Source organism: Perissodus microlepis, chromosome 19, assembly GCF_051167445.1.
Source record: "Perissodus microlepis isolate ML-2025 ecotype Zambia chromosome 19, ASM5116744v1, whole genome shotgun sequence".
NCBI classification, from domain to species: Eukaryota; Metazoa; Chordata; class Actinopteri; order Cichliformes; family Cichlidae; genus Perissodus; species Perissodus microlepis.
Genome location: NC_140479.1, coordinates 257,661 through 267,540, shown reverse-complemented (window position 1 = coordinate 267,540; position 9,880 = coordinate 257,661).

Here is a 9,880-nt window from a genome sequence, read left to right as displayed (position 1 = left end):
AAATGAACTTTTTTTAAAATGATTTGAATATATATGAGTTCCTGTGTATAAATACACAAACAATACACACATGCTTTCAATTGTGTAATTTAAGTGATCTAGGTAGCTGTTTTGGAAGGTCAGTTAACACTAGCAATGTGTTTTGGAGTTTGTACGTGTTTTGTCTCTAGGGGCCACCGCATATATTTATATATAAACATATATAAATAAAACCACTTTTTTTTACGTTAGTAATTCCTTTTGTGCATAATTTTATATTATTGTTAATAATAAATTAATTAAAGCAACAAAACAACCTGAAGAGCCGGTTCAGAGCCGAAAGAGCCGGTTCTGTAAAAAGAGCCGGAAATCCCATCACTAGTATATAAGAGATGTTGGTGTACTATAACTGAAGTAATGTTGTTAAGCCCTTAAAGTCATATTCTTTTATTGTCATGACTGTATTTGAAGCTATTTTTATTTTTGTATGATACCTGATTTATATGGAATATGGCTGAAGTAAACTAAAGTATAAAATACATTTGTTTAATAGTAATTTAACATTATATAATTCACATATTAAACTATGAATTAAATGGTTTAAAAGCATGTAGAATAGCATATGTAGGTAAGTATATTTCTCCCTTTTTTTTTTATCAAGAAGCCAAGACAAAAAGGAAAAACAAAGAAACAGGGCAGGGTTTGGTGGTTGAATCATCCGTCCCCACCAATGCCAAAACCAAATCTACACCCTTGGAACACAGAAATAAGTGGAAAATCTGGAAGGACAAAAAACATTGACAACTGAAAACAGAATAGCGGGAGTACCCAGTAGGGGAAGAGCTTCTAACTCACTGTTGCTGAAGCAGGACATGCATTTTTTGTTGATAACACTAAAACTAAAATGTCAGTTTAAAAACAGAAGGATAAAAATTAACAGCAACTCAGACTCTAATTTGAAGTCAACATTTAGCGAGCTAAAGACCTTTGGTCTTCATTAACAGCAGTGAGATACAGGCCAACTCAGGTTTGGGGACTGTTCAGAGTATTAAGGCCTAATAATCTTATTTAGCAGCAAAATGTGAGATCAAATTCAGCTAGAGGCCTCTGGGCTTTCACCGCTGCTTTCCGTCACTAACAGTTAAGGACGGTAATATTACAATGACATTACTTTGTTATGTGCATAAACTTATCCATGTTACCAGCGGTTTAATTAGGAGAAAATCTAAACAAGCACCATGTGTCGAAAGAACAACGGACAATAAAGTTAAGAGGTGAAATTTGTGTCTTCAAACTGGTTAAATCTGGTTTCTGCTCACAGACTGACGAAAAAGAAAAAGTTAGCTTACCTAACAGGTGAAAAATATCAGCGAGAGCGGTTATGCTAACACTGCCAGAACCCCCACAGATAATAAAAACTTTATAAATAATAAGGTTCCTACTTCTTCTCCTACTCGCCGGGTTTAGTGGACCGCAGTCCCGCATGCTTCTCCAGCGCCCTTCTCTGTCCGGTCGGGAGCTTTGCTGCACAGGCGTGTCCGCTAATAGCTCTGCCAGTGAGAAAAGTTGCTGTCAGGTATGTGTCAGGTGAAAATGCTCCACCCTAGCTGCTGTTTGTTCCTCTTCAAATGCAAAGCCTCTGAGAAAAACAGCGAAACAGAGTGGCTGGAAACGTCTGTTAGTTCGCAGCAATAAATCTAAGGTGCATGCTCCAATCACGCATTAAATCAGCCAATCGCCGAGCTGCAAAACTCGTGATTGGCTGATTGTTTGTTTTTTGTTTAGCTTTTTTTCCCTCTAGCTTTATTTCAACTGGAACAATAACAGCAAATATTATACATGGAGGAGACGTTGTACAATTGTAGTGCAAAATTATAATAAAGTGGAAGAGTATGTATAACTAAACAAATAAGATAGAGATAATGATTAAAAGGGAGAAAAATAGAAAATTACGTTTTTGTTGTTTTGTTTTTTTTTTTAAAACAAAGCAAGACACACAGTAACATTTTAATAATCAAATAATAGTGATTTTTTTTTAAAGCTTTCTTCTTGTGATAAGATAAGATAAGACAAGATAAAATAAGATAACCTTTATTAGTCCCACGTGTGGGAAATTTGTTTTGTTACAGCAGTGGACAGTGCAAAGTTGCACAGAGAAATTAGAGAAATAAAACTGGAATAATATATCTATGAGATACTGTACACAATAGAATAGAATAAAATGAAATAAAATAAAATACTATATACAATCGAATAAAATAGAATACAAATGCTATATACAATTAATAAATTGATCAGTTGAAGTCTTTGTTGTAGAGTCTAACAGCAGTGGGGAGGAAAGACCTGCGAAATCGCTCCATCCCACATCGTGGGTGCCGCAGCCACTGATGGACCTGCTCAGTGCTTTTAGAGTCTCCTGCATGGGGTCGGAGATGTTGTCCGACAGGGATGACAGCTTAGCCACCATTCTCCTGTCATTCACCTCCTCCACTGGGTCCAGAGGGCATCCTAGAACAGAGCTGGCCTGTTCAGTCTCTTCCTGTCCCCCGGTAGAGAGTGTCCCGATTTGTGATTGAGGTGTGAGACAAACGACCACTGGTCCAAGGGCGTCAAAACAATGATTTTATTAAACACATGTATGGGAAGATACACAGCTCAATATTGTCAACACAGATCTCCCGTTAAAACATACTTTCAGAATAGTTTTATTATGTCAGGGTTCATGCCTCTTCTCGCGTCAGAAAGAATATCACATGCATAGGTTCTAATTAATGACAGTTAAACAAGTTTCCGTGTTCAACAGCATTTTGCCCTATATGGTTGTCTGGCTTCTCCAGATGTTTCCTGTAGACTTATTCATGGCATGCTTATCTTTAACACCTTCTGCGTCACTCGTTGCTAAGCAGAGACAAGCAGAGCAAGATGTGCTTCACCTTTACCCTAGAAATTGTACTTAATGTCTGTGTGTATGTAAGCATGTTGCGCATTCATTCACAGCACTCCAAGTCATTCCTACTATATATCAGTTCAGACATCACGCTGAACGAAGCTTCCGACGACCTTCACAGGACTGAGCGCTTAACTCTCTCATGAGCACATATGCAATGTGTGTAATAACATGATTAAACTATATGTTTAATAAATTGAATAAATGTTTTCATCAACTGCCACTGCTCAAAGCTTAATAAAAAGGATATAAAAGAATAAACATGATATAAAAATTATATAATTCCCACAAGAGGTTGCCCAGCAGACCACACAAAAGATAGCTGAGGCCACCACAGAGTCATAGGTCTTCAGGAGTGGGCCCTTCACTCCAAAAGTCTCCACAGCAGATACAGCCTGCTCTGCCCTTTCCTGTAGAGTAAATGGTAAATGAACTGATTCTTATATAGCGCTTTTCTACTCTCCCGGAGTACTCAAAGCACTCTATACAACATGCCTCATTCACCCCCACTCATACAAGCCCACTCTAAACTTTCATTTTCATTTCATGTATTTATTTATTTCACACTTGGTACAACAGTTTCCACAGTTAGTTCTTTCAGACAAACCAACCACACTTTCTATCAGTAAAGCAGGAAGAAGAATATATTCTTATTAAACCCCGCCCCCTATCTACAATCCAACTTATATTGCAAGTGGGCACCAAAAATCAAGGAACAAACTAACATTAACATTTATCTCCGGTCCTAACTCAAACCAAACAACAAATTTACAATCAGAATATACCACTCCACATAGTAACTCCAATTTCATTCACATTCTTCATATTGAGTTATCGTTTTAGACATGTAACACTTTTTGAAACGATGTAAATTTATACAATTCTTTAAATTATAATGAAGAGAGTTCCACAGTCGTATATCTCTAACCGTTGGACTCATTAATCTTTGTGTTGTCCTAGCTAGCTGATGCTTAAAATAAAATTTCTTTCTGCTGTCTTCTCCCCCCGAACACATTAAAAATACTCTTTGTAACTTAAAAGGCAAAATATTATTTTTAGCCTTAAACATAATTAATAGTGTCCGTAGTTTCACTAAATCTCCTAATTTTAATAATTTAGATTTTTATAAATAATTTATTTGTATGTTCTCTATATTTAACGTTGTGAATCATTCGTATCACTTTCTTCTGTAATAAGTTTAGAGGTTTTATAGTATTCTCATATGTATTCCCCCAAACTTCGACACAGTAACTAAAGTATGAGAAAAACAATGAACAATATAAAATGTGCATTGCTTTGTAGTCTAATAAATCTCTTACATTTCCCAAAATATAAATGTTTTTAACCATCTTCTTTCTAATATACTCAATATGTGATTTCCACGTCAAATTTTCATCTACTATTACACCCAAAAAGCGAAATTCAGTAAATCTTTCAATCAATTCTCCATTAATGGACATAATGACTTCTTCCTCCTTTACACGATTGCCAAATATCATGAATTTCGTTTTTGTCAGATTCAAAGATAATTTATTTACATCAAACCATTTTTTTAATCTTAAGTCTGATACAAACCTAATAAAAATAATTTTTTTCTGTTTTCGGGCAAAAAATAAATTAAATCATCAGTTATTGTGATTATTGTTTCACAACCAGAGTCGGTTGCTTTCACAGATGATCACAGACGGGTTTATGTCAAAGTTAATTTAGAATGTACAAGATGGCGCGGCCACGTCCAGACGCCTTCCTGACCGCTCCGCTCCGACTATCCACTTTTCTTGTTTTTTACTTATTTTTTGCTCTGGTTTACATCCCAAAATCCTCTAGTCTTATAGTATACGACAGCGGATCACTTGTAAACATCGGTGACAAGGTTGCACATCTAATCTTGGACACTTTTAAACCCGACCCTTCCTGGCCGCCAGAGATTCTACGCGGCGCGGAGAACAACTAAGGACGGGCCGCTCATCCGAGGCGCAGAACAAAGAAGCGCCGGGGGAACCGCGCTGGCATTAGGAACAGACTGAGACAGCAGGCGCATCGCGCACCACTGCCCAGTATCCTACTGGCCAACGTACAATCCATGGAGAACAAGCTCGATGACCTAAGAGCAAGGGTCACCTTCCAACGTGACATGAGGGACTGCAACATTCTGTGCTTCACGGAGACATGGCTGTCGAACAAAACCAAAGGTGGAGGAATGTGTTTCATGGTAAACAGAAAGTGGTGTGATGCCAGGAGCATTTCTACTCTCTCCAGCGGCTGCTCGCCGCATCTGGAGTTCCTGAGCATTAAGTGCCGCCCTTTCTATCTGCCCCGTGAGTTCACCTCGGTCATCGCCACGGTGGTCTACATCCCACCCCAAGCGGACACAGGTATGGCTTTGTCCGAATTACATGATGTGCTGAGCTTGCTTCAAAACAAGGACCCGGGCGCAGCCCTCATTGTAGCAGGAGACTTTAATAAAGCAAACCTCAGACAAGTCATGCCAAACTTTTACCAGCATGTCTCGTGTCCAATGAGAGGGGATCGAATTTTGGATCACTGCTACACGCCATACAAGCAGGGCTACAAAGCTGTCTCACACCCGGCTTTTGGGAAGTCTGACCACAACGCCATCTTCCTCATTCCCCAGTATAAACAAAACATACGGAGGGAAGACGTAACCACGAGGGAGGTAAAACGGTGGACTGCCCAATCAGAAGCTACGCTACAGGACGCACTCGATGACGTCGACTGGGACATGTTCAGAGTATGCGCAGTCGACATCAACGAGTTTACGGAAGTAGCAGTATGCTTCGTCAATATGCTAGCGGAGGAGATTATCCCCACTGCGAGAGTCACCACATTCCCAAACCAGAAACCGTGGATGGACAGATCGATCCGCACTGCAGTAAACGCCAGGACCGCCTCCTACAACGCGGGTCTCGCCACTGGCGATATGAGCGCCTACAAAGCGGCCTCATACGGCGTGCGGTGAGAGATGCCAAACGCTGGTACCGGGAGCGTGTGGAGTCCCGCTTCCACCAGGGCGACACACGGAGTATGTGGCACGGACTACGCACCATTACGGACTACAAAGCCAGGGACACTGCGCCGATCAACGCCGACTCTGCATTCACCAACGAGCTGAATCAGTTCTCCGCCCGTTTCGAGGTTAGCCAGGCGGCTAATGCTATCTACCGCCTGAATACCGAGGACAGTGACGTCATCAGCGAGAGACCGGTGACCAGCATCGCGGAGCATGACGTCCGAGCGGCATTGAGGAGAGTGAACACAAGGAAAGCGGCGGGGTCAGACGGCATCACCGGCCGTCTGCTGCGCTGCTGTGCTGACCAGCTAGCAGGTGTGTTCACTTACATCTTCAACGAGTCCCTGGCGAAGTCTGTGGTCCCCACATGCTTCAAAAGATCCACCATCATCCCTGTGCCCAAGAACAGCAAACCCTCATCCCTGAACGATTACCGGCCAGTTGCATTGACCTCGGTAGTAATGAAGGTGTTTGAGAGGCTGCTGAAGAACATCATCTCCTCCTCCATCCCAGACACCACAGATCCGCTGCAGTTCGCCTACCGATCCAACAGATCCACAGAGGATGCCATCGCCCACGTCCTGCACACCACCCTCAGCCACGTGGACAAGAAACAGGGTAACTATGTGCGAATGCTGTTTGTTGATTACAGTTCAGCGTTTAACACAATAGTGCCCTGCAGACTGTTCACAAAGCTCAGGGATCTGGGACTTAACAGCCGTCTATGTGCATGGGTGTTGGACTTCCTCACTGGCAGAACTCAGGTGGTGAGGGTGGGTAGATGCGTCTCTAACAGCATCACCATCAACACAGGAGCACCTCAGGGATGTGTCCTCTCGCCACTGCTCTACTCCCTCTACACTTCAGACTGTGTGGCCACCCATGGCTCCAACACCATTGTGAAGTTTGCTGACGACACAGTGGTGTTGGGTGCCATCTCCAACAACGATGAGGCGGCCTACATGGATGAAGTGAAGAATCTGGCATCATGGTGCCAGGACAACCACCTCCAGCTGAACGTCGGCAAGACCAAGGAGCTGGTGGTGGACTTCAGAAGGGGTCAGCACAGAGACTACAAGCCCATTATCATCAATGGAGCTCCAGTGGAGAGGGTGCAGTCCTTCAAGTATCTCAGTGTCCACATCTCCTCAGACCTGACATGGGCTGCCCACATTCAGGTCCAGACCAAAAAGGCTAGGCAGCGCCTGTATCACCTACGACAACTGAGGAAGTTCAGGGTCTCTCCAAAGATCCTCAGGATTTTCTATACAGGCTCTGTGGAGAGCATCCTCACACAGAACATGACATCGTGGTTTGGGAACAGCTGTGTGAAGGACCAAAAAGCTCTCCAGAGAGTGATCCGTACAGCAGAACGCTGCTGCAGGATTGCTCTCCCCCCGCTTCAGGACACCTACACCAGGAGATGCCGGACTAGAGCAGCGCAGATACTGAAGGACCCGTCCCATCCTGCCAACAAACTGTTCCAACTTCTGCAATCTGGTAGAAGGTTCCGCATCATCCGGGCAAGGACAGAGAGACTCAAGAGGAGCTTCTATCCCCAAGCCATCCGGGCCCTAAACACACACACACCCGCCCTCTCACATCATCTATAATTGACTGAGACAGGACTCTCTTCCAGACACTCTAAACCAAGGCACAATGTACATTCCAAATTCCTTTAATTTTAAATATGTTTATATTGTCTATTCTGTAAAATAGTCAGATTGTCTATTCTTATTAATGTACAGAATTCACCTGCTTGCTGCTACTACTGCACATTCACCCAATGTATATACTATATATATATATATATATATATATAATGTCCTTCCTCTGCCCCCCCCCCCCATTTTTGCACATGTCGAGGAGCGTGTCAGGTAACATTTCACTGTGTGTTATACTTGTATAACTATGCATGTGACAAATAAAGAACCTTGAACCTTGAACCTTGAAAGCTGTTTTTAAACTACTTCAAGTTTTTTACTGGCAGCAAATAATCACATCTGTTGTCTTCTGGGCTCAAAAATGACCCTGTTTGCTTTGACTGTTTATAAAGCAACAAGTATAAAATATCATCCATCTCTGTGTTTCAAGGTTTTATTCAACTTTATTCCAACTCATTACCTGATGGTTTTCTGTATTTTGGCATGGTAGGAACACCAGGGCATGGGTCTGAGTGAAGGCAAACTTTCATGAGGACAAAGGCGTGTTCATATTTGACCCAAGTGCAGGAGGAAGCTCAGGTTTATTCCTCTGCACTGGTCCCATCATGGACAGCTTTCTTTTCTGCAGTTGCAGGCCAAGGGTCATATACAGTAAACAAGTTGTTACTGGTGATTGTTTTCTTTTGGAAACCTGCAATGTTAGGGAAAACTCGCGTGTCCTGACTGCAGGACAGACGGTTTGCCATCGTACACTAGCATGTTCCATGTACAGCTGGACCTGCATCACATGCTGCCCATGTTTGTATCTCATAGCTCCCTGGTTTACTTGGATGTTCTGTTGGACAGAGTCCTCTGAAGGGGACTTGGTGCTCATACAGTCACATCAGTACCAGGATCTTACATCACAGCAGGAGAAACACCCACTTGTTCCATACACCTCAAATGGGAGCACGCTTGTGTCATGAACGATGATCATCTATTGTGTCTTTATCAAGAAATTATATCCTTTTTGTGCTTCTATGATTAATCTTGAGTCACCTTTAAAACTTCTCTACCAGACTCAGGATGTCATAAACTGGCCGTAGCGACTCTACTGGATGCACGGCAGTAAGAATCAACACACCCACATATGCCTACAGCTGCATTCGGTCCATTTTTCTTCCTCTCTCGTTGTCCCTCCTTGTTCGTCATTGAGTTGGCTGTAGAGCAGGTCATCTGCTAATTGGATGGTTGTTGGTTCAATCTCTGTGTGATCTAGTCTGGAGTTCTTACCAAGGTGTCCTTGGGCAAGTTACTGAACCCCAACTTGGTCTCTGATGCATCTATTGGCATGTGAACGTTAAAAAGCAGAATACAAGCAGAATACATGGTGTGTAATGCTTTCAGTACTCGAGTACAAAAGCCACTGAAGGAGTATGGGACCTGGCACACGTGCTTGGACTGTGGTAGATTGTCTTTCTCTGAGGCACATGAGAGAGTCATGCATCGTCTGTCACTGGGAAGGATAGAAGACCAGATCAATGTTTCCTCACATTACTGCAAATATTCCTCTGTCTCAGCTGACTCTTCTTTCCTGCTTGATTCTTTTCTTCATCATAATTGAAATGGAAGATGTGTAGTCCTCTGACACATCTTCTATTTCAGTTTCACATTCTGAAAATTAAAGAAACTTCAAGAAGCCCAGTCACTTTCTTTCCAAGCTCCTCAGACTACCATGTCCTGGATGCCTGAGAACCTACTTGAACATAGTTCAGATTCTTCCTCATCATCATCTTCATCACTTTCCTTCACTTCATAGCCTTCTTCCACTTCTGCAGGTGGGTGATGTGCTTTTTCAGAGAAAGGGTAGCATGTGATCTAAACATTGACAATATTTTCTTTATCTTTTAACAGCCGGCTGCATGCGTACAGCGACCGTGTGTGAAAAGTGGTCAATAAAGAGATGCTGAAAAGCATGTTCATGGAAACATCATCGGGTCTGCCGTGGTATGTTTACAATGGGACTTCTGCTCCTGAACCTCTGCGCACTGCGTCTGCAAATCGGGGCTATACGAAGTCACTTTCATCTTTACGCAGGACTGTAAGCTGTCATCTGTGAGGCGTGAGCGGCGTTTTTAACATAGTTCATGGTGGAGAATAGCTGCTGACATGATGTGGATCCGAAGATCCATAATTGACCTACCTGGGGTTGAAAGTCTCGATAAATGCACGGTGTTTTGGCGGGTATACCAGCTTCCAACAATTAGTTCTAAAGGTTTT